Raw genomic sequence first — 21,219 nt, 5'->3', positions numbered from 1 at the left:
AGAAAGTTGCTCCTTGAGGAGGACGCATACTAAAAGAATCAAGAGTGGGAGTCACCCCACTAAATAAATAAATACATACATACATAAACCTAAGTTTTTATGTATACCATGAATGAATATGCAATGACTTTTAATCTACCTATTATTTAGTTCAGAGGAAAATATACCCAACCCTTAATGAACAAAGCATACAAAGTAGTATCGGTGAGATATGGATTTACACACACTCACAGAACCCTGCATCCCTTATAGTCTGGTCACAGTTTCTATTTGTAAACACAAATTGCAAGACAAGACCATCTTCACCCTTACAGTCATAGAAACTTCTGATCCTGGACAGGCATGAGAGAGAATATAATGTCAAGAAAAGCACAAATGTACACAAGACAAGAGCCCACCTCTGCTCCTGTCTCAATCTAAGCCAAATTCCTGCTTTTCCACCACACAGTAGAGAAGTTGGGGGCTGGAATTAGACGCTCACAGTCACCGCTCTTTCTGGCTCAACCACCTCTACAAGTTCCCTTCTCACACTAGGCTATTTTGTTAGATCATGAACTCATCATGTGCCACAGCTCTGACAGAGGTGGATGACGCTGACCATGGTCAGCTGGAAATCTTCCAGACCTCAGACTGGACATGGTCTGCAGAATCAGTCACTCTCTGAGACCTCGCCAAAACCCTGACCATCAAGATACTGCAAAACACCCAGCAAGAGTTAAAAGCAATGCCAGAAATGACAATGTGCACAATGACCCTGCTCTCCCTGAATTCAGCTGCACTGGCCTCAAGCTGACACAAGTAAATAACTAAGGTCTTCAGTGGAGGGCCCTGCTGAGTGACACACCCAGGACATGGGACAGGTGTTTCCTACATCTTTCCTTTTCAACTTGAGGTTTGGGTTAGCATTCCCATGCTTAGTTTCATAATGTTCTTTTTTAACTGGGAAAACACTATGTTGTATTAGATGGCTGCTAGTCACAAGAATAAGAGAGCACCCATGCACACACTGAAGACACATCTGTGCTAAACTGGAACAGGAAGTGTATGGGGCATGATAATATCCCCGTTTTACAGGTAAAGAAGCTAACCAAGGGGTCATAGGACAAGAAGAAGGTGGAGCTGTGATCTGAAGACAGAACTCTCTCAAACAAAAGCTCTAAGGCCCACACCATTATAAAACTACATTTTCCTAGTTTGGTAATTTTATTCAGTTACTTCCTGGCTCGAGATTCAGACTTTACGGACTATTTTTCAAAGCTTTCTGAAAGGAAAATCAAAGCTTCTCGTGAGTCTAGCATGCTAGATCAGATCCATTTCATTTACTCCTGGCCCTAGACTCATCAGGTCTTACACATCAGGTCCTTCTCTGAGATGTCACTTTCCCAGGCTCTTGATCTGGTCCACCAAGTGTTGTCACAGTTTCTAGGGCAGCGCAGACACACCTCTCTCTAGACTCTCTTCTCTCCTCTGCAATCCCTTTTTATGCTATGCAAATAAAACCTGTCTGTGCCAAGGGACCAGCCTTACACATCACATGCATTCCAGGGAGGACTTCTGCCTGGCCATGCCCCAGAGGACCCATGAAAACATCTCCTGTCCCTTATGGGTGTGGTGCTCAGAACATCACAGGGAAGAAGGCCACCTAAATATCAATACTTTTGCTTTCAAAGAAGTCTACTTTCATCTCACTCCTCAGAACCTAAATTGCTGAGTGGTTCACAAGTGAGCATAAGACAAGATAGGCACAGAAATAATTAAAGGGTCAAAACTGAGTACTCAGCCTAGAAAGACCATGTTAGAGAGAGTTAGGAGACGACTGCCCATGGGTCTCTGTGGCCTTGAGGTGGCTAACCTCCCAAAGACTCAAAGTTTCACACACAGAGGAAAAGACCACACATCTTCCTCACTAGATAGCTTAGCAGTTACAAGTACATACTGCTCTTGCTGAGAATCTGAGTTAGGTGCCCAGTACACATGTGGAAGTCCACAACATCTTGCAATTCTAGCTCCAGTAACCTAACACTCTCTTCTGACCACCATGGGCATTGTGCTCACATGCACATACCTGTCCTCACACATGCATAAACACATAATTTAAAAAAAAAAAAGTAAGGCGCTGGAGAGATGTTTCAACAGTTAAGTGCACTGACTGCTAATCCAGAGGACCCAAGTTTGATTGCCAGCAGTCGCTTTGTTGATTTACAACCATCTATACGCCTAGTTCCAGAGATCCAATGTTCTCTTCTGGCCAGGCACCAGGATCCCAAGCTGTGAACAGACATATATGCAGCCAAAACATCCATACACGTAAAATAAGGTCTTTTAAAAAATTTGTATGTATGTACAGCATTAAAAATGGGCTGGATAGTACCCGAGTGCCCTGCAATTACACAATTAGATCTCATCAGAGCAAGGAGAAGGGAAAAAAAAATAAACCACATTTAGTAACAGGGGAATGTCACAATGTCACATACAGACTGAGTGAAATGAGCCACATACAAAAGAATATATACTGTATGATTATAGTCAGAAATTTTAAAGGCAAGTAAAACTACTCAGACACCAACAGTCGGGGGACACTGGTTATTCCTGGGACCCCAAGGACAGAAGATCTACAGCACCAGTAATTTTGTTACTAGGGATGCTGCATACACAGATGGATTCATCTGTAACAGCTGTTCCACACAGCTATCTAGCAAGGGCTTGCACTTGTTCATCTGTGTGTGAAACACTGATCCAGGACTAGTCGTCTCTTGACTCTAACGTGAAACAGGGTTTCTCCTCCTCCCTCCCTCCCTTCCTGTCAGGGTTCAGGAGGATCAGAATCACATTTCTATTATAATCACAACTCAGAAGGCACCAGTGTCCTACCACCACCATGATAGGGATGGCATTGTTTTGTTTTTTGTTTTGGGTGTGGGTTTGGTTTTAGACACAGAGTTTCTCTGAATAGCCCTGGCTGCCCTCAAACACCTTCTGTAGACAGGGGGGGACTCCAACTCAGAGATTTTCCTGCCTCTGCATCCCAAGTGCTGGGATTAAACATGTTGCAGCAGCACCTCCCCGGAGGAATGGCATTCTAACACTACTAAGGATATGGCAATCAAAAAGTCAGACGGTGACAGCTGTGTCCACACTCACATCCGGATGACTGAAGTCCACGCTGACCCTCAGCATCCTCCCTTCTCTTAGCCACTAAAATTCCAACTCAGTAACTACCTGGGGAGGAGGCAATAGGGTCAGAGGAGTGTTTGGCACAAGGTAAAATGTAGAACTTACAGAATAAATCTGAACAAGTCAATCAAACACTTACCACCTAGCACAAGTTCAGCAATAATATCACCACTTAGCAAGAGGAACGGGGAGAAGGGAGGCCGCTAAGCCACATGAAAACACTTCCTCAGCCTGCAGGGTCACTGAAGGGCCAACAAGCCTCACTCCTGTGGACAAGCTATCACAGGGTCTGAAGGCAAAGAGCAACAAAGCACCTGAGAAGGAAGAGGGCGGTGCCTTTGGTATGCTACCAGGCCTGTGCTGTCCTGCTTGATCCCTGCCAGATGAAGACTGGTTGGCAGACTGCCGTGGAGACACGTCTGAACCTGTACATGCCCATTTTCACCACGATGCTCTTAAAGTTTAGGTGCTTGTAAGGAGGGAGGGGGGTAAGCTCTCAGGTGTGACGTGCTGACTGCTAACTACAGCTAAGGATGTCTGAAATGAACGGTTATGGGGGTAAGTCTACTCACTTTAAAAGGAACAGGTTCAGTGTTGATTTCTCAGCTCTTCCAATCTTGCACGTCCTTAGCAAACTGATCCATAGACATTCGGTACTGAAAAGAAATCAAAAATTGTGTTAAAACAGATTTCAAATCATAGCACAGCAGGAAAAAGGGCTTAGGTGGTAAATTGTTACATAAACAACTCACATAAAGCTACTGTTATGGGAGTTATTAAAAGGAGAAAATTCATGTGAAGGACTTCCTTCCACCGCCTTCCTTTCCCATACCTGGTACCTCCCTTTCTGCCTCTTTGGCCCCATGTACACCTCAGCTATGGACAGTCTCAAAAATTCCTTAAAGTCAAATTTTCTGGTAAAATCACCACCATTAATTTTTACAGTCAAAGCACTCAGCACATGGTGGATGCTCTATGAACAGCTGTTAGGTAAACAAATGAATTGGATTTTTATAATACAATCTGCCCAGGAATTGGTTCTAGGATCTCCAGCTAGATACCAGAACCTCAAGATGCTCAAGAGCTCATGGATATATATGGCCGAAGCTCATCATCCTGTGTACTTTATATCATGCCTAGGTTATCAATAATGCTTGTTCCTATGAAAGTTGTCGTTATACTGTTTAGAGTCCAGCCTCTCAAACCCTAGGTGGACACCCAATACGGGACCACATAACTGAATGTAGTCATGAGAATTTTTACAGCAATAAAAGGTTTCAGAATATGGAATCATCAAAAAGCAATTCAAACATGTAACAAATGTTGAATGTTCCTGGCAGTTTCAAAAGACTTGTATGTCGTACATACAAAGCCTTCTTGCAGAAACATAAAAGCTTAGTTATGAAAACAAAGACTTTTAATATCTTCTTAATACCCATTCCTCATCACAGAAGTAGCAAATTAGTACCTTCAGATTACACTGTGCTAGAATGCTTGGTTTTTTAAAATTTTTGTTTGAATTGCTTGACTGAGTTTCTTTCTTTTTTTAATTATTAAAATGAATTTTGACTTGAGATTGTAACAGAATTTTTAAATTTTTCTTAAATAGCCCTAAACATACTTTGGCCATTTTATTTCACATACTTATGCAAAGTAGCATTCTCAGCACTATAAAAATCAAAATTTTCTTGAGGAGCAAAAGCAGGAGGGTCACAAGTTCAAGGCCACCCTGTGCTACTTCACAAGTTTTAGGTATCCTGGGCTGTGTGAGATCCTGTCTAAAAATGAAATACTAATCAACTAAAAACATTAAGATGCTCATTGCCCCACGTCAACTATCCAGCCATCCATCTTTAACCATATATACATATATCAAAAAATCTTTTTTGATTCCTTAACAGTAGATGTTTGGCGTGTGTGTGTGTGTGTGTGTGTGTGTGTGTGTGTGTGTGTGTATATGTGTGTGTGTGTGTGTGTGTGTGTGTGTGTGTGTGTATATGTGTGTGTGTGTGTGTCTACTTCCAGGTCATGCAGTTTAAGAAGCCCTGGCTTAGGGAGGAATGACAGGGATGGGATTATTCAGCCTGGGAACAGATGTAATTGCTTCAAATACTTTTTGTCCAACTCTGCTGAGTCCACATGAGGTCCTATAGCTATGGGCCAGATGTACAAAGGTGTGTCAAGGTAAAGAGAAACAAGGAGATGCTTCTCTTCTAAGAGGAGCTGTGTGGACAACACAAGACGACACGTATGCCTCATGGCTTGCCCTTCAGATACCCTTACTCTTTTACATATTTCATACATAAGAAAAAAAACACTCCAGTGTACATATGAGGACTATACATCCCCTCCAAGACAGCTGACAGTGTAGCCTCAGGTGCCAAATCCAGTAGGGAAACAAAGATCAGCTCCAGCTGAAGGCATTTATTTACTTATTCTTTTCCCATTTCCTCTTTATAAAAGCTCCAGGAACAGGGTTTTGACAGAATTCTTCACTGGCAAGGGCATTTTAGGCACGAGTAGAGGTGTACATGGTCTTTAAGGAATTTCTTTCCCCTCATCAAATCACATCAGGAAAGTATCTGTGCATTGTGCTTTTCCTAAAGTTAGCTTTACAGACACACTATAGCAGTTGATGTGGTTTGTAAAGACAAGCCTGAGTTTCAGATCAAGCTTCCCTCCAAAAATAAAGTTCAACTGATAAGCCATTTTCTCTTTATGTGTGTGTGTGTGTGTATGAGTGTGTAAATAGTGTCAGATCCCATGAAGCTGGAGTTCTATGAGGTTGTGAGCTGCCAGATATGAGTGCTTTAAAAGTAACCTGTAGGAAGGCCAGCTAGGTGCTTCTGAGAACAGAGGCAGGAGCCAGGGAACATGCATGACAGTGGACATGCATGAAGCAACTTTACCTTCCTTTGTTTTATAATTCTGTCCAGAACTTAAAGTAACTTGCTTATGAAAAGACTGAAATAAGAAATGTATGTAAGCCAGGTGTGGTGGCGCACACCTTTAATCCCAGCACTTGGGAGGCAGAGGCAGGCGGATTTCTGAGTTCGAGGCCAGCCTGGTCTACAAAGTGAGTTCCAGGACAGCCAGGACTACACAGAAAAACCCCTTCTCAAAAAGAAAAAAAAAAAAAAAAAAGGAAAAGAAATGTATGTAATAATAATAATAAATGCTAAGTGCAGAAAACCCCTTTAAAGGTGAAGCACTGAAAGCAAACAATGACCATTTCAACCAGTGTGAAACTCAATGTGCTAGCACTGAGCAGACAGAAACACAAAATTCAATCTTCCCTTGCCTCCTTTCCCTTTTAAAAACAAAAAAATGTTACTAGCGATGAGTCCAGGGCTCCAACGAGCGCAAGGCAAGCACTCTACACTGAGCTCAGCCCAGTCCCACCCACCATTCCTAATGGGTCCTTTCTAGGGAAATGTGAGTTCTGGCCTGGATCCCAGAAACAAAGACAGCCCAGAACTGGACCAGCTCATCCCTCCTTCAGCCACCATTACTGGCTACAAGAACAAGCAGTAGGTGTCCAACACACACACACACACAACACACACACAAAGACTTTTTCCTTTATAACTGACTCAGTCTCAAGTGTTCTATAACAGTACTACAAAAAAGAAAGATGAGGAAACCAGGGACCTGTAACAAAGAACAAGACACAGTGGCTGTCCCCAAGTTAGTCACTTCCTGGGTCCCACCACTATCAACCTCTCTGCTGGACACGTGTCCAGGGTTCTGGTAGGATACTTTAAAGAGAGGAGAAGTATATACTTATTCTATAACACCCACTTTAAAACATCTAAAGTGTAAGAAGGGCCCATCAGTAAGTTAAGTGCTGCCTGAACTTGCTGCAGAGGAATTCTCTCTGGAGTACTGAGGGGCAGCGAACATCCAACCTGGCCCTCAGCACAAAGCTCTGATTATCTGGCCCAAGCAGTACTGAATACATAAAAACATTGATAAACACTAACCATTAGCTTTTTGAGTTTTCATCATAGGCCCTGTTTCCCTGAGTCAAAGATGGTCTTTGTTATGTTGTCTTAATGGAATGCAAGGGACTTTAGTCACTTCCTCAGAAACCGACCTAGACTATAAATACAAACTCACCAACACAGTCAGCCACTCACAAAAAGGCCCACTGGCAAGTTTAATTTAAAAACAAGAGCTCGTTATTATACTGAAAAATAAGAAATAAAAGACCCAAACTCATATAAACAACACGTCTAGAAGAAAAACCCTCAGTGTACCAACAAGCACAATTACAAATTGCTTTTTATTTGGCTCATAAGCCTTTTCTACATAGAGATTATAGAAGAAAAAAACAATCTGTATTTGTGCCAATCAAATAAAACAAACCCTGATCTTTCCACAACCTCCGGATCACAAGAAAATGCTCTGAGCCCTTAAATAAGTGACTTCTATGCCACCCTTTAAAGGCACTCATTCATGACAGCTAATCTAAGTCTCTTCGCTGATCTAAGGCCTGACCCTGTGCTAAGCAATGAATAGAGAGTGAAGCTAGTGTCTTCACAGTCCCTCAAGCTCCAGGCGTGACTAAAGTGCCCAGGGCAGGGACTCTACACAACCAAACGTGGCTTCCCACCTATTTGGGTAAATAAAATTTTGCCTGGAATACAGCTGTATCCATGTGTCTACATATTGTCCATAGCTGCTGCTTGCAAGATGTAATGCCAAGACTGAATAATACCAACAGAGACTGTAAGATTCACCAAGTATAAGCTGTTTAGTGTCTGGTCCTTTAAGAAAAAGTTTGCAGGGAGGCCTAGGTCCAGGCCAAAAGTTTGATTGGTTGTTTAGATCTTGAGAGGCCCAAGAGTCCAGGTTAGTTGACTCTATTGGTCTTCCCGTGGAATTCCTATCCCCCTTTGGGACCTATAACCCTTCCTCCTATTCTTCCATTAAGAGTCTCCAAGCTCCATCCACTGTTTGGCTATAGATGTCTGTATCTGTCTGAGTCAGATGCTGGGTGGAGCCTCTCAGAGGACAACATGCTCCCCACACATATGTAGTAGGTGTGCAGCTTGATCTTCATGTGGGTCCTGACCAATTGGAGTAGGGACTATCCCAGATGCTGTTGCCTGTATGCGGGATATGTTCTTCTAGCTGGGCTGCTCTATCTGACCTCAGTGGGAGAAGAAGCACCTAAACTTGAAGAGACTTGAGGTACCAGAGTGGGGAGATATCCAGGGGACCCCCATCTGCTCAGAGAAAGGGTGGGGGGTAGGGGAAGGATTGTGGGAGGAGGTGACCAAGAGTGGAGCAGTGATAGGATGTAAAGTGAANAAGTAAAANANAAAACTAAATTTAAAAAGGAAAAANAAAAAAAAAAAAAAAAAAAAGGTTGTTCCTCTCTAAAGCTACTTCAGTGACCCATAGCTACTAGCTGAGTGACACTGCCTCATACCTACCTAACCTGCTTTATTTATATCAGTTATGATACACTAATTACTAATGTTCATTGAGGAAAATTAATACTAGATACTGAGAGCTTTATCTTTAGTAAGTAAACAAAAAATTAGTTCATTTAATTCAGGCAAAAACATTACATGAAAAATAAATTAGAGAGAACTGAGGCAGTGGTATTAAGTAACCCGCCCGAGACTAATTAATGAGTGGTGAGTCAGGGCCAGAGCCCAGGGAACCCAGCTACACAGCCCATATAATTTCATCTCCAGGCTACGATGACATTAATCTAATGTTAGCAGGCCATATAAAATACAATCAAATCTCAAAAGGCTTATTAGTTCTAAATGCTGTGTCAATACAATAAAGTATCCCTCTTGATTTGATATCTAAAATAATGTAAGTTGGACTTTCCTATATGTTTGAGTTCTTTCTGGTGCTAAAGTTAGACCTAATCTTAGGGTATGAGAAACATAAAAGCCACCATACTCTTTACTGTGGTAAGCAGTCAAAGAAGCTAACTGATCACATGGACCTTAAGCTAGCATTGCAGGAGGCTGACCAGACAGACACGACATTTTCCAGATGTGTACCCACCTGGTCTCACTGCTCCCATGAGGCTTCCACCTGGGAGAGGTGGAACAAACACTGACAGAAATCATGCAGCCACGGCCGCCCATCCGTGCACAGGAAGAACCCTCTCGCTGAATCATCCCCACGCTTCCTGCCTTCCCTGGGATTTCTGGAGGAAGTGTGTCAATTCCATGTGACCTAGTGCCCTTTCGTACTGAAAACAGGTTGACGAGGCTCCAACTGACTGGAGGGAATTCTGAGGAGCTTCTCAGCCTGGCCCCTGTGTAGGCAGAGCTGCCGCAGGTCTCCTTCTAACCAGGCTAGTGCTCAGCTGTAGCCCCCCAGCTGGGGCCTGTGGATTGTAAGCCCAAGCTGTAGTGTGAGTCCCATTCCAGCTTTTCGACCTCGCCTCTTTTCTGGTCTTTCCCAGCCCTAACGCGACCTTCTTTTCCTCCAGCCCATCACATCTGTTCCTTCCTCTGAGGCTGGGCTCCTTCTGCAGCCTTTATTAGGTACTGACCTCACACTAAGTGCACAGTGTCTACACTCCATCCTGTGTAGTGTAACAGGTATTTCTCTCACTGAAGAGGCTCACAGCCTAGCAGAGGAAATGGGTAACAGGGACTAAAGCAAAGCTATACATGAAAGGTTCACAGCTCCACAGGCTCCTGACTGTCAAATCTAAAAAGTTCTGAGGAACGAGAGGTACCTGGACTGGACCTTAAGGAAAGACCGGTGGAGGCTGAATGGTTGTTTCTAAAGATAGAAGGGTAACACACAAGTTAGAGTTAGACAGACCTGAGCCCAAGATCTTTGAGACCTGTAGCTGGAATCGTGTGTGTAGGAATTCAGATTAAAAAAAAAAAAAAAAAAACTGGGCTGGAGTCTAACTCAACTACATGCCGGGGGTGGGTTCCTAAGTCTTGTGGGAATCACAGTCCTCACATCTGCTCTCACTGCAGACAGCATTAACTTTCCCTCCCATCCATCCTCTGGGGGATTTAACTGCACACAAACTTCACACTCTAAATCCCCCCATGGCTCTCAGTAAGATTCTGTTAGGAGGACATAGATTCTCTCAGAAAGACACTTGGCATATGCAAGCTTTCAATCCAGGGTCCTCGGCAAGCAGCTAAGTTATGCTGTTTCAAGTTGAGCACATTTCAGTCACAAGTTGGGATTGTGTGTCTAGTTACATGAAGACTTTCCCAAACCATGGGACTGTGTGCTAGTTACATGCATACCCACTTCCTGAGTAATTGGGTAGTATGGCTAGTTATATGGGGATGCTTCTAAGCAATAACATAACATCTTTGTGTTCCAACACAGCTTTGCTTTCTGCCTATCCAGCAACTTCTAAGAGAAGACAAAAACTATTTCATTGTGGGTCAGGCAGAAAAATAAAGCTAGCAATGAAACTGAAGATCAGGTTGAGTACTACAAAAAAGACATGGTCCTTAGCTTCAAGAAAACAAGGACACTGGAGCTGGAGAGACGGCTCAGCAGTTAAGAGCACTGGCTGCTCTTCCAGAGGACCTGGGTTTAACCCTCAGCAACTTCATGGCAGTTACAACTGCCAGTAATGCCAATCCAGGGATCTAATGCCCTCTTCTGCACACAGTTGTGCAGATACATGCAGGCAAAAGCAACCATATACTGAAAATAAATAAAACTTAAAACCACTATACTGAAGAGAGGGGAAAATCAGATATTCAAATGCTGTAGTGCATTTCTAGGTCCAAAGCTAGACAAAGAGATGGTTTCTTCCCTCTGGCTTGTACAGGGCTCAGTGTACAGGTTCTTGTATGTCACCATAGTACAATCACTGAGCTTTAAAGTCAGAAGAATAAAGTCGGGCATGGTAACACACACCTTTAATCCCAGCATGAGGAAGGCAGAAGCAGCCAGATCTGTGAGTTCAAGGCTCATCTGGTCTAGTGAGTTCCAGGACATCCAAAATTACATAAAGAGACCCTATCTCAAATAAATACACATACACACATTCATGCACACGCACACAGAGTGACACATACATACTTACATACATACATACATACATACATACATACATACCAGAGGAATATGTAACCCAACAGTGACATCTGAGGTCCTCAGTCAACCCACTTCCCCTGCTAAAATAGCACTCCCTATAGTCCTGCTAGTTTCTTGAAGATCCCAAAGTGTTTACATTTGTCCTGAGTACATCCAAAAGAGCCCGTGTAGTTTTAAATCAGCATGCTGCTGCATAATCATCTCTGGGGTAGTTAATAAGGACTTGTTTTAAATAATACTGGAAAGTGTCCTCCCACCCCCAAGAAAGATTCTAATTGAAAACTCCTAAGCAGCTTGGGAATTTAAGCACTGTTACTTTCTGAAAGTTCTGCCTGAACTGAATGTAATGACTACAGTCTACCACAATACACAAATGAACACATACATAGCCGTATGGCACAGTACACACAGGGATTCACACAGTTCAGATTCTAAGTGTATCAGTCTCTGTGGCAAACAGATAAGACTAAGACATACATCTTATATAACAAAGCACCGAGGCCAAGCAAATCATAAAGGACAACCGTAAACTCCCCTATCAGTGTGTTAACCAAGGCCAATACCAAAGCTTTTCTCACCTTCTCCATCTTTGTAAGAAAATGCTATGTTCTCTCTCTCTCTCTCTCTCTCTCTCTCTTTCTCTCTCTCCGTTTTAGAAGAGAACAAACCGTTAGATGCTTGTAGAGTAGGGTAAATTAAAAACTAGCAAAAGTTGCCAGAAGTCTTAACTACAGCCTTGATTCAGTTTCCATGTTAAGTTTAGGCTAGACAGATGATAAAGAAGGTGAATATATTTTTCACAATGATGTTATTTACATGATACAATCGTGGAGCTGACCTTCAATATATAAGAAGCATTCAAGTCAGACACAAAGAATTTTTTTCTTTGACAAAGTGCTTGTCATGTGCCAAGTATGGCATTCAGGGAAATAAAAAAAAACAAAACACACACACAGACACACACATTTCATGAATTCTAATCTGCTGAGTTGGAAGGAGAGAAAAAAATTCAATGGTCTTATGTTTTAATTATTAGTAACATGAATTTTCAGTTAAAACTTGTATTCAATTCCTACCATTTGATTACACCCTACTTGGTATAAAATTTAAAAAGCACAGAATCTTTCTAAAGAACAGACTTAGAAAAGAGGTTTATTAATGTTCTACAAAATAAACTAATGACATATAATGACCGATGCCATTGGACGCGCACAGGTGAAAAGCTGAGGGAGAAAAGCTGAGGAAGCCAAAATGGAAGAGCAGCTCACAGCTAAAGGCAGTGGCAAGGCCTACCAAAGAAGGGAGACTGAGTCAGACCATCGGTTCTCAGCCTTCCTACCACTGCGATGCTCTCATACAGTTCCTCAGATTGTGGTGACCCCCACAACCATAACATTACTTCACTGCCACTTCATAACTGCAATTTTGCCACTGTTGTAAATCATAATATGAATGCCTGATATGCAGGATCTCTGAATCATGACCCTCAAAGGGGTTGAGACCCACAGATTGAGATCTGCTGGGTTAGACAGCTGTGTAACAATATAAACTTCCCTGTACTAAGGTATCTAAGACAGGGCTGGGAGAAGCAAGAAGAAAATCAGCCACAGAAAACTGAATAGTGTGGCCAAGATAGTGTTCAGCAATATCCATGGTTCCAATGCACTGGAGCAGAGAGTATCTGGAGGGACAGTGAGAGAAGATACTTGATACTTGACAGCACTGGCAAGCAAGCCAATAAGCTTTGCTAACTCACTGTCTTTGAGGTTTTCCAAGCCAAGGCGTAGCCTGGCCAGAGCTGGGCTTTCCACAAGGTGACAGGGACACATGAGGAACCAGAGAAAGACAAGGAGAAGATACCTCTGGCTAATTTGTAAGTAAAAGCCTTCCAAGAAGATATGGAAAGCAGCAGCTAAGTTTTAGAAGGAAAAATGTCACTCTGAAATTGAACAGGAGCCATTGAGAAGAGTGTGAGGGAGATGAAGTGAGTCCCTTTCCACAAGGTGGAGCTGGGTCAGGAGTACTAACAGCAAAAGTACAGCAAACAGCGATTAAAAAAAAAAAATCTTTGAGATACATTATTTGGGACGCAGCAGGGTGGACAAATAAAACCAGATGGTAAATTTATGTTCAAAATCAAAAATTCAAGTCAATACAATCTCAGAACCTCAAGACCAAGTCATGAAGGTAACAGCTAAAGAATTAAAGGAGTGAGGAGATCCTGGGGACATAAAGGGAATAAGGAAAAGGTAGGGAGTGGCATGAAGAGGGGAAATATAAACGATAAGAACAGTCAAAGTATGTTATCTTTTTTTTTTTACATGTAAGATTCAACTTTTATTGAGCATTTATCATGTGCGAATGCGTTAGAATCTTTGCTTTCAAAGACGAGCATTTTAGTACAAAGTCCATCCCATAATTGAACATTTCCTTTGTCATGGGTGTTTGTTGGATCAAAGTATGTTATCTTGTCTATAAAAAATACACAAGGCAACAGCTGAGTAGGGTGGTGAACCCCTGTAGTCACAGCACTGCAGAGTCAGAGACAGAGGATCAGGAGTTCAAAGGAAACCTCAGCTGCACAGATCCTGCACAAATGGCTACTTGAGACACTGCCTCAATCAATCAAGAAAGCAATGAATGAAAAGCCCTATAAAGCCAATTAGGCATGAAAGAGAAAGGATGAGGCCCTGAGGACCCAGGTAAGCAGCTGGGGCTGGGAAAGAGGAGACAGAATCATTCCCATTCTAGCAAGGTGAGATGCTTGTCCAACCAACAGCAAAGGTACAGAGAGCACCAAGACCATTCAGGAGTAAGATAAGTGTCTTTATGTAGAGAAAAGAAAGTTGTGGACAAAGGGTTAAACCCCTGAGACAGGATGGAAAACACAGAACACCACGAAGACAAAGAAAGGGTGACAAAGAAAGATGCTGAGGTGGCAAAGGAAAGTGACTGTTTGGTGGCCTACCCAGGATGATTTCAACATGATCAGATTTCACACAGAAAAACAGACATTTGAGTTTTCCAGTTAAAACAGAGAAGGGAGCAACACTAAAGCCAAGTTCCCATGGGGCAAAGGTCAACCACACACACACACACCACAACACACACACACACACACACACACTGCACTTACAGTCCCTGCCTCTTGTCTCATTTCTTAGATTTTTTTTTTTTTTAAGTAATCTCAATGCCTCCTGGTGGCATTTGAATATGTGACCCCTGGCCTGGATCTTTTCAATAAATAAAGGAAATGATATCATCCCTAGAGAGTAAGTGGAGATTGTGGAAAGAGACTTAAAAAAGGACGGGGAAGAAATCATAACAGCTTCAAAAAGTGGGTAGGAAGTCAACAGATAAAAAATCAAAAGACTGCTGTCTGTCCCTCTGCCAAAGAGACTACAGTGCTCCGTCACTTGGCCCAGCAGTACCCACAGTCTGGAAGCAGAGGTCACAAACAAGACTAAAGGGTCCAGGGACCTTGGTGAGGACAGTGGCCATTGCCAATACCTAGAAAGGTTGACAGAACTGGTGGCCTGGGAAAAAGAACAGGAGACTCCATGAGGGCAGAGATAAGCAGGAAGGAGGGACCTGGAAAGCAGGAAGATTCCCCCTGGAGGCTTTCTGGCAGCAAGTTGCAAATAATATCTGTGCAAAACTTCTGGATGACAGACACATCAAAGGCTCCACAGAAGACAAAGTGGAGGCCTCTGAAGAACAGCACAGCAGGGAAAAGCTGACCATGCAGTCTCCCTTCATTTACCTTCACCTCTTAACATTCAACTTCTCGAAAACAACTACATCCTATTTCTACCTTATTTAAAAGGGGGGGAAACAAGATGAGGCTTGGCAAACTGTGCTGAAATAAGTTCACAGAACTGTACTTGTGAAATGAAACAAATGGGTGTGTTCTGTTCTGCTGCTTTGATGCAGGGATTAGGCCCCTGGCTTTGCCCACTGCACATGTACCACCCCACGGTGCCACACCTACCAGCCCCAAGGGAATGCTTAAGAAGACTGTTCTTAAACTACGCTACTGATTTACTCTCAGTCATAAAAAGTATATTGGTTCTTCTTATGTGCAGAATGGTGCCTACCTACACCACCTCCAGCTGAAACCTAAGCTTACCAAGTCAACATTCCAGACCTATCACATGCAGCTAGAATCAGAAGGAACTAACGTTTATTACTGGCTCATCCCAGAAGCCGAACTCTGAGGTCTACATATCCCATAAGCCCACTAATGTCTTTAAAGCTCATGCCCCAAAATGGTAAACTAAACACAGACTTCTCCAAAGTTCTACCAGCTTCCAGAATCTGATATTTGCTTTTTCAACAATAATGGACTCAGTTGTTTTCTCTTCAAATTAAACTTTTTAAAACTGAGGCTCGGTCCTTTAAAGAAGGCTCAGTGGGTAAAGGTGCTTAACACCAAGTTAACGATCTGGGTTCAACCCCAGGAACTCACAAGGAGGAAGGAGAGAACCAACCCCTTCTTCACATATGCACTATGATGACCCATGCACAAGAGTGTGTGCACACTATATTTTTTAAATGTACTTTAAAAAAAAAAAAAACCTCCCAAATTGTGTTTGTGTTTTTAATGAAACTAAAGCAATCTCTTTAACAGTCTTAGAATAAGTTAACATGAGCCTTTTTTCCCCCAGTACTAAAAACTGTGGTATAAACTAAACAGCCCAGCCCAAAACCAAAATACTCTGAAAAAGTCTGAGCAATTGTGATGCTCAGCCCAAAAATCTACACAAATATTCAAAAAATCTGAAGAACTCTGAACTCTGAAGGACATACGAGACCAAGCATTTTAACGAGAGTTTCCTCCCAGAACACCCATTTGGAAAGGATCAGGAAAACAAGAAGTAACTGTGCCCTTGTTTCATGGCCGAGGAGATAATGCATGCCCAGAGTCCAGAATCTGAAAGGTTTTTGAAAAGGCAGTTGTAATACTCAAGTCTCCTCATTATGCCTGACCCTCACATACCTGACCCTATCCTTAGACCAACTACCTGTTAAGAGTTCCCAGAGAATAGGAAACCATTGATACAGCATAAATCAATATATTTTACCCAAGGGCAGTACAGCAGTATGTGGCAACATTTTAAATGCATGAAAGCTGTGACCTACAAACACTACTCACAGGAATGCACAAAAATGAACTGTTTACCAAGCAACTCAATGAACAACTAGGAATGACTTACATCAAAGAACAGAGTCTAGCCAAACAGAGCACAGTGGGGTCACTTAAAAACTGAGCTGGGTATGTTACAGAAAGGCATTTTTTCATACATTAGGAGTCGCAGAAAACAGCTTGTTAAAGTAACTAGGTGGCAGCACTTTTATAAGCCCACAAAAACTTCCAGGTATGTGTGTGTATCTGAACACTCTATGCCTGGGAAGAACAAAACTGATAGGTAACTTGTGCTTATTCTAACAGAAAAGGGATTGGGGACAAGGGAGCAGAACTCCAAAAGCTGAACACAAGAAAACAACACAATGAAATAGCTATGGAACACAACAGGGAACACTCACAAGAAGAAACAGACAGCTGAGGAATACTAAACGCTCACCAACTTAGCCATCAGGGAAGTAAATATACATCTAAAACTACTTTGAGACTTCCTCTAACCCAGTAGAAACAGTTAAGATCAAGAAAACAAGACAGCAAATGCTGGCAAGGATATGAGAACAGGAACCCCCACGAATTGCCAAGAGGAGGAGTGCAAGCTGGTGAGGCTACACTGGAGGTAAGTACCACACTTCCTCTACCCTACCACCCCTGGGCACTGACCCAGAGCACCCTACATCCTAATACAGAGATACCTGCTCATTCCTGTTCATGGCGGCTCTAGACACAACATCCAGGACATGGAAGTGGCCTAGAGGCTCATCTACTGATGAATGGATAATGAAGATGTGGAACCTATACGGGACGGAATTTTATTCCACTGTGAGGAAAAGTAAACCATGCAGTAAGTGGGCGGAGCTGAAAAGTGAGGTATCTCAGACGCAGAAAGACAGACATTGGACGTCCTTACCCACTTACGCCTCTTACTTACTGCTGACTTCTCAAGTCTGCGTGTTTGAGTTGGATACTTGTTGAATCAAGGACACTGTAATGGACCACTGATGTGAAGGGAAGAGAGATCTTAAAGTGGGGGGAAAGAGTATAACATAGGTAATATAAAAAGGAAAGGGGAAATAATGGGGACGGTTTACGTGGGAAGAAGGATGGGAAGATAGGGCAGAGCAGGCAGTAGATGAGTGGAAAAACAAATACTAAGGATGTTAGGGAAAGCTGCATGGAATGAAAATCTAGTATTTCATAAAACACACACACACACACACACACACACACGCATGCACGCACACACACATACACTAACACGCACACATTCTGAGAGTTTAATTGCAGCTACCCTACACAACAAGTAATGTTCCTACTAGAATTCTTAGGTTGTCAAAGGCCCCCAGGCATGGGCTACCTCCCCTCCAGTTGGTCACGGACATTCCAAAGACTCACCAAATAATACAGGATAATGCCGCTGCTTTTTGATTAACTAGAAAGTTACTCCCTGCTGGCTAGTTACAGAAGGTCCTATGCAGGCTGCTAGAAGGGTCAGGGTGGGCAAAACCAGTCTTGTCCAGCTGCGAACCGTGTAAACTAGAATAATAACCAGCATGGAAAGATATGTCCATGGGTGTGATAGTAGAGTGAATATTATGGTGTAACCAACTGCTTGCTTTCCTGTTGAACTTAAGGAAGAAATGCATCCCTACTACTGTCAAGCCGTCCCCAAAAAAGAAAAAAAAAAGTCATGGTTAGGGAGCTCTTAGTCCTAGAGGTAAGGGCAAGTGTATTGTTATTATTTTGCTAAACAGACAATATCAAACTACCTCCAAAGCTGTATCTCTTTGTCCATATGTTAGTATTTCTTTCAGACCTCATCAGGCAAGTTTCTCTCTGCACTGAAGGATGCTTAGCATAGAAATTCACAACAAATTAGAGCACTCAGCCACAGACGTGACCTCTATATCATACCCCTTACCCCTCAGACTCAGGAACCATTTTTAAAGAGGAGGAATAAAGATTTTTAAGAGCCAGAGATGAGGGAAGATTAGAGAAATCTGTTATTTTTTTCTGTTTAATTCACAGGCCTTGAAACTGGAAGTTAAGGAGCAAAGGGAACCCTTCCTCCTGAATGCACCAAAATCAGCAGTGATTCTCTCTTCCCAGCGCTGGCCCTTGTAAAGGTTACCCAGTAAATGAGTAAGTAAGTAATCAATTAACCCAGACAGGTTAACACATTTACTGTTTGAAAGGAAGGTGCCCAGGACAGTGATGTGGTTCAGACACAGAGGAGGACAGTGAGCCCTATGGGCAGGATCTGGAGGATCATCCAGGCGAGATTTAGATCCCAGTTCTGCCCTTTCAAGTTACCAACCCCAATTTACTCAACTTAAAATAGAAGGCTAAGCCACCTTAACTGGCCATTTGTGACAGGGAAATCCCAGGCAAACCATACAAAGTGGCATCTGTCACAAAAGCATGACAGTCAGGCCTTCTTTAAGGAACCACTGCACAGGCTGGGCACTAGCCGCATGTATGAGATCCAAATCACAGCCCTCTGGGCTCTTCTTTCTCTCTTCTGTCTGTGCTCAGCAAGGTTACCTCAGGAAAATACAAGTCCCTTCAGGACATAGTGGTTTATGTCTGCACTCCTAGAACTGGGGAGGCTGAAGCAAGAGGACGGTCGGGAGTTCCAGGCCAGCTATGAATGTATCACTGAAAGACCTTGTCTCAAAAGAAGCTAAAACAAACAAACAACAAAAACAAGAATAGCAACAACAAAATTAACAGAATTCCCAACAAAAATTAATAGAATTCCCAAAAGCACAGTTTATTATACCGTTCCAGGGAAAACCCTCTTTCAGGGTTCCAGCAAGTCCCTCATAAGCTAGACAAACACGTTTTTCTCATTTATTTATTTACTTACTTATCTATTTATTTCAACTTGGCTCTCTGCGGCAGGGCCTCCTGTGGCTGAGGCTCAGGAAGGATACTTCTACCTCTTCCTGAGCACTGGAATGACAGGTCAAAGCTGCAGCTGTGTCTGGGAATTATCTAACTCTAAAATAAAAGAGTTTTGACTGCCATCTGAAAATAAAGAGGAAAAAAACTTGGTTCTGATGGAAATGTAATATACAGGAGGACAAAGTTAAATGTCAATTTGTGAAACATTCTCATGTGAAGTCTCTGGGCACATCCCTGCATGGCGTAAGAGCACAGTACAAGCGGTCTGTTTTGTCAGCACAGGAAGCCTTGGCCATCAGCATGTGACTGACTGGCATAAATGACAATTACAGTGTTTGGGGTCTTGAGGAGGAGAAATACACCATGCTACCAGCTCCTGGTTTGTGTGCCCTTGCTAGAGAATGTCAACTTAGCCCACTTACACATATTTTTCATGTTGGGAAATAGCAGGGTTTGTTCACATTGATGCTACGTATGTGTACAGAAACTTCACTATTTAATTTTCATGTCTGGAAGGTGAAGCCTATAATTACGCCATGAGGCATAACTATAATTAGGACTTCTAATACCATAGGTATCTATCTCTATGATCCGATTGTAAAACTGCAGAGGGGTCTGGTACTGTGGTACTCAGTTAGCTTCTTTCTCTCCTAGGCCATCACACCTCTCAGGCTTCAGGAAACACGGGGAAATCTTAGCTAAAGGGTTTGCTTGCTTGCTTGCTTGCTTGCTTGCTTGCTTAACAAAGAAATTAAATGAAACTCAAGAAGAATGAAGACCAAAGTGTGGACACTGTGCCCCTTCTTAGAATTGGGAACAAAACACCCATGGAAGGAGTTACAAAGTTTGGAGCTGTGATGAAAGGATGGACCATCTAGAGACTGCCATATCCAGGGATCCATCCCATAATCAGCTTCNAAACGCTGACACCATTGCATACACTAGCAAGATTTTGCTGAAAGGNCCCAGATATAGCTGTCTCTTGTGAGACTATGCTGGGGCCTAGCAAACACAGAAGTGGGTGCTCACAGTCAGCTATTGGATGGATCACAGGGCCCCCAATGGAGGAGCTAGGGAAAGTACTCAAGGAGCTAAAGGGATCTGCAACCCTATAGTTGGAACAACAATATGAACTAACCAGTACCCCAGAACTCTTGTCTCTAGCTGCATATGTATCGAAAGATAGCCTAGTCGGCCATCACTGGAAAGAGAGGCCCATTGGACTTGCAAACTTTATATGCCCCAATACAGGGGAATGCCAGGGCCAAAAGAATGGGAATGGGTGGGTAGGGAAGTGGGGGGGGGGGTTGGGGGAAGTTTGGGATAGCACTGGAAATGTAATTGAGGAAAATAATAAATAAAAAAAAAACAAAGAAATTAAGCTATTATATTATCATCAATTTGCCATTGATAAGGTTTTTAAATATATTTGGTAACACTTTAAAATCATGAATAGAGCTGAAGAGATGGTTCAAAGTGTTTACTGTGTCAGCAATAAGGACCAGAGTTCAGATCTCCCACACCTATATCAAAATCCAGGACCTTTAACCTCAGCACCAGAAAGGGAGAAAAGAGGAACCCTGAGGCTTGCTAGTCAGCTAGTCTAGCCAAAATGATGAGTGCCAGGTTCAGTGAAAAGCGCCGAGTCAATAAAACAAGGTAAAGAGTGACTGAGGAAGGCATCCAATATCAACCTACAGCCTCACATACATAAGTGTTCGCATACACACACACATGCATGCACGCATGCAAACTAGGGTATGTCTCAATGATGGTAGAATACCAGAAGCTTTGGGTATTCATGATGGCAAGCCAGCAAATTAATAAATAGTCACTATTAACCCATTTTTAGGCTGTAGACCAAATTCAGGTTAAATAAATGAGACCAAACTAACCGCATGGTATGCCTTGCACTGGCTCACTTATGCACTGCA

General features: G+C 42.6%; 1 protein-coding gene across 14 annotated transcripts in view; it reads right to left on the bottom strand.

The window, feature by feature from the left end:
* Positions 1-21,219, bottom strand: part of Ppfibp1 (PPFIA binding protein 1) — a 136,780-nt gene that overhangs the window by 87,518 nt on the left and 28,043 nt on the right. For 11 of the 14 annotated variants that reach the window (XM_029478953.1, XM_029478961.1, XM_021164015.2 and 8 more), the window contains exon 2: positions 3,747-3,830. The gene's annotated coding sequence lies outside the window, so the exon portion shown is untranslated. Of the gene's footprint in view, positions 1-3,746; positions 3,831-9,207; positions 9,312-19,247; positions 19,440-21,219 lie in introns of those variants that run through there. The other 3 variants (XM_029478955.1, XM_029478962.1, XM_029478954.1) reach the window with 3 other exon arrangements.

This window comes from Mus caroli, chromosome 6, assembly GCF_900094665.2.
Source record: "Mus caroli chromosome 6, CAROLI_EIJ_v1.1, whole genome shotgun sequence".
In the NCBI taxonomy this organism is placed as follows: Eukaryota; Metazoa; Chordata; class Mammalia; order Rodentia; family Muridae; genus Mus; species Mus caroli.
This window is presented reverse-complemented; position numbering and strand designations above follow the sequence as displayed.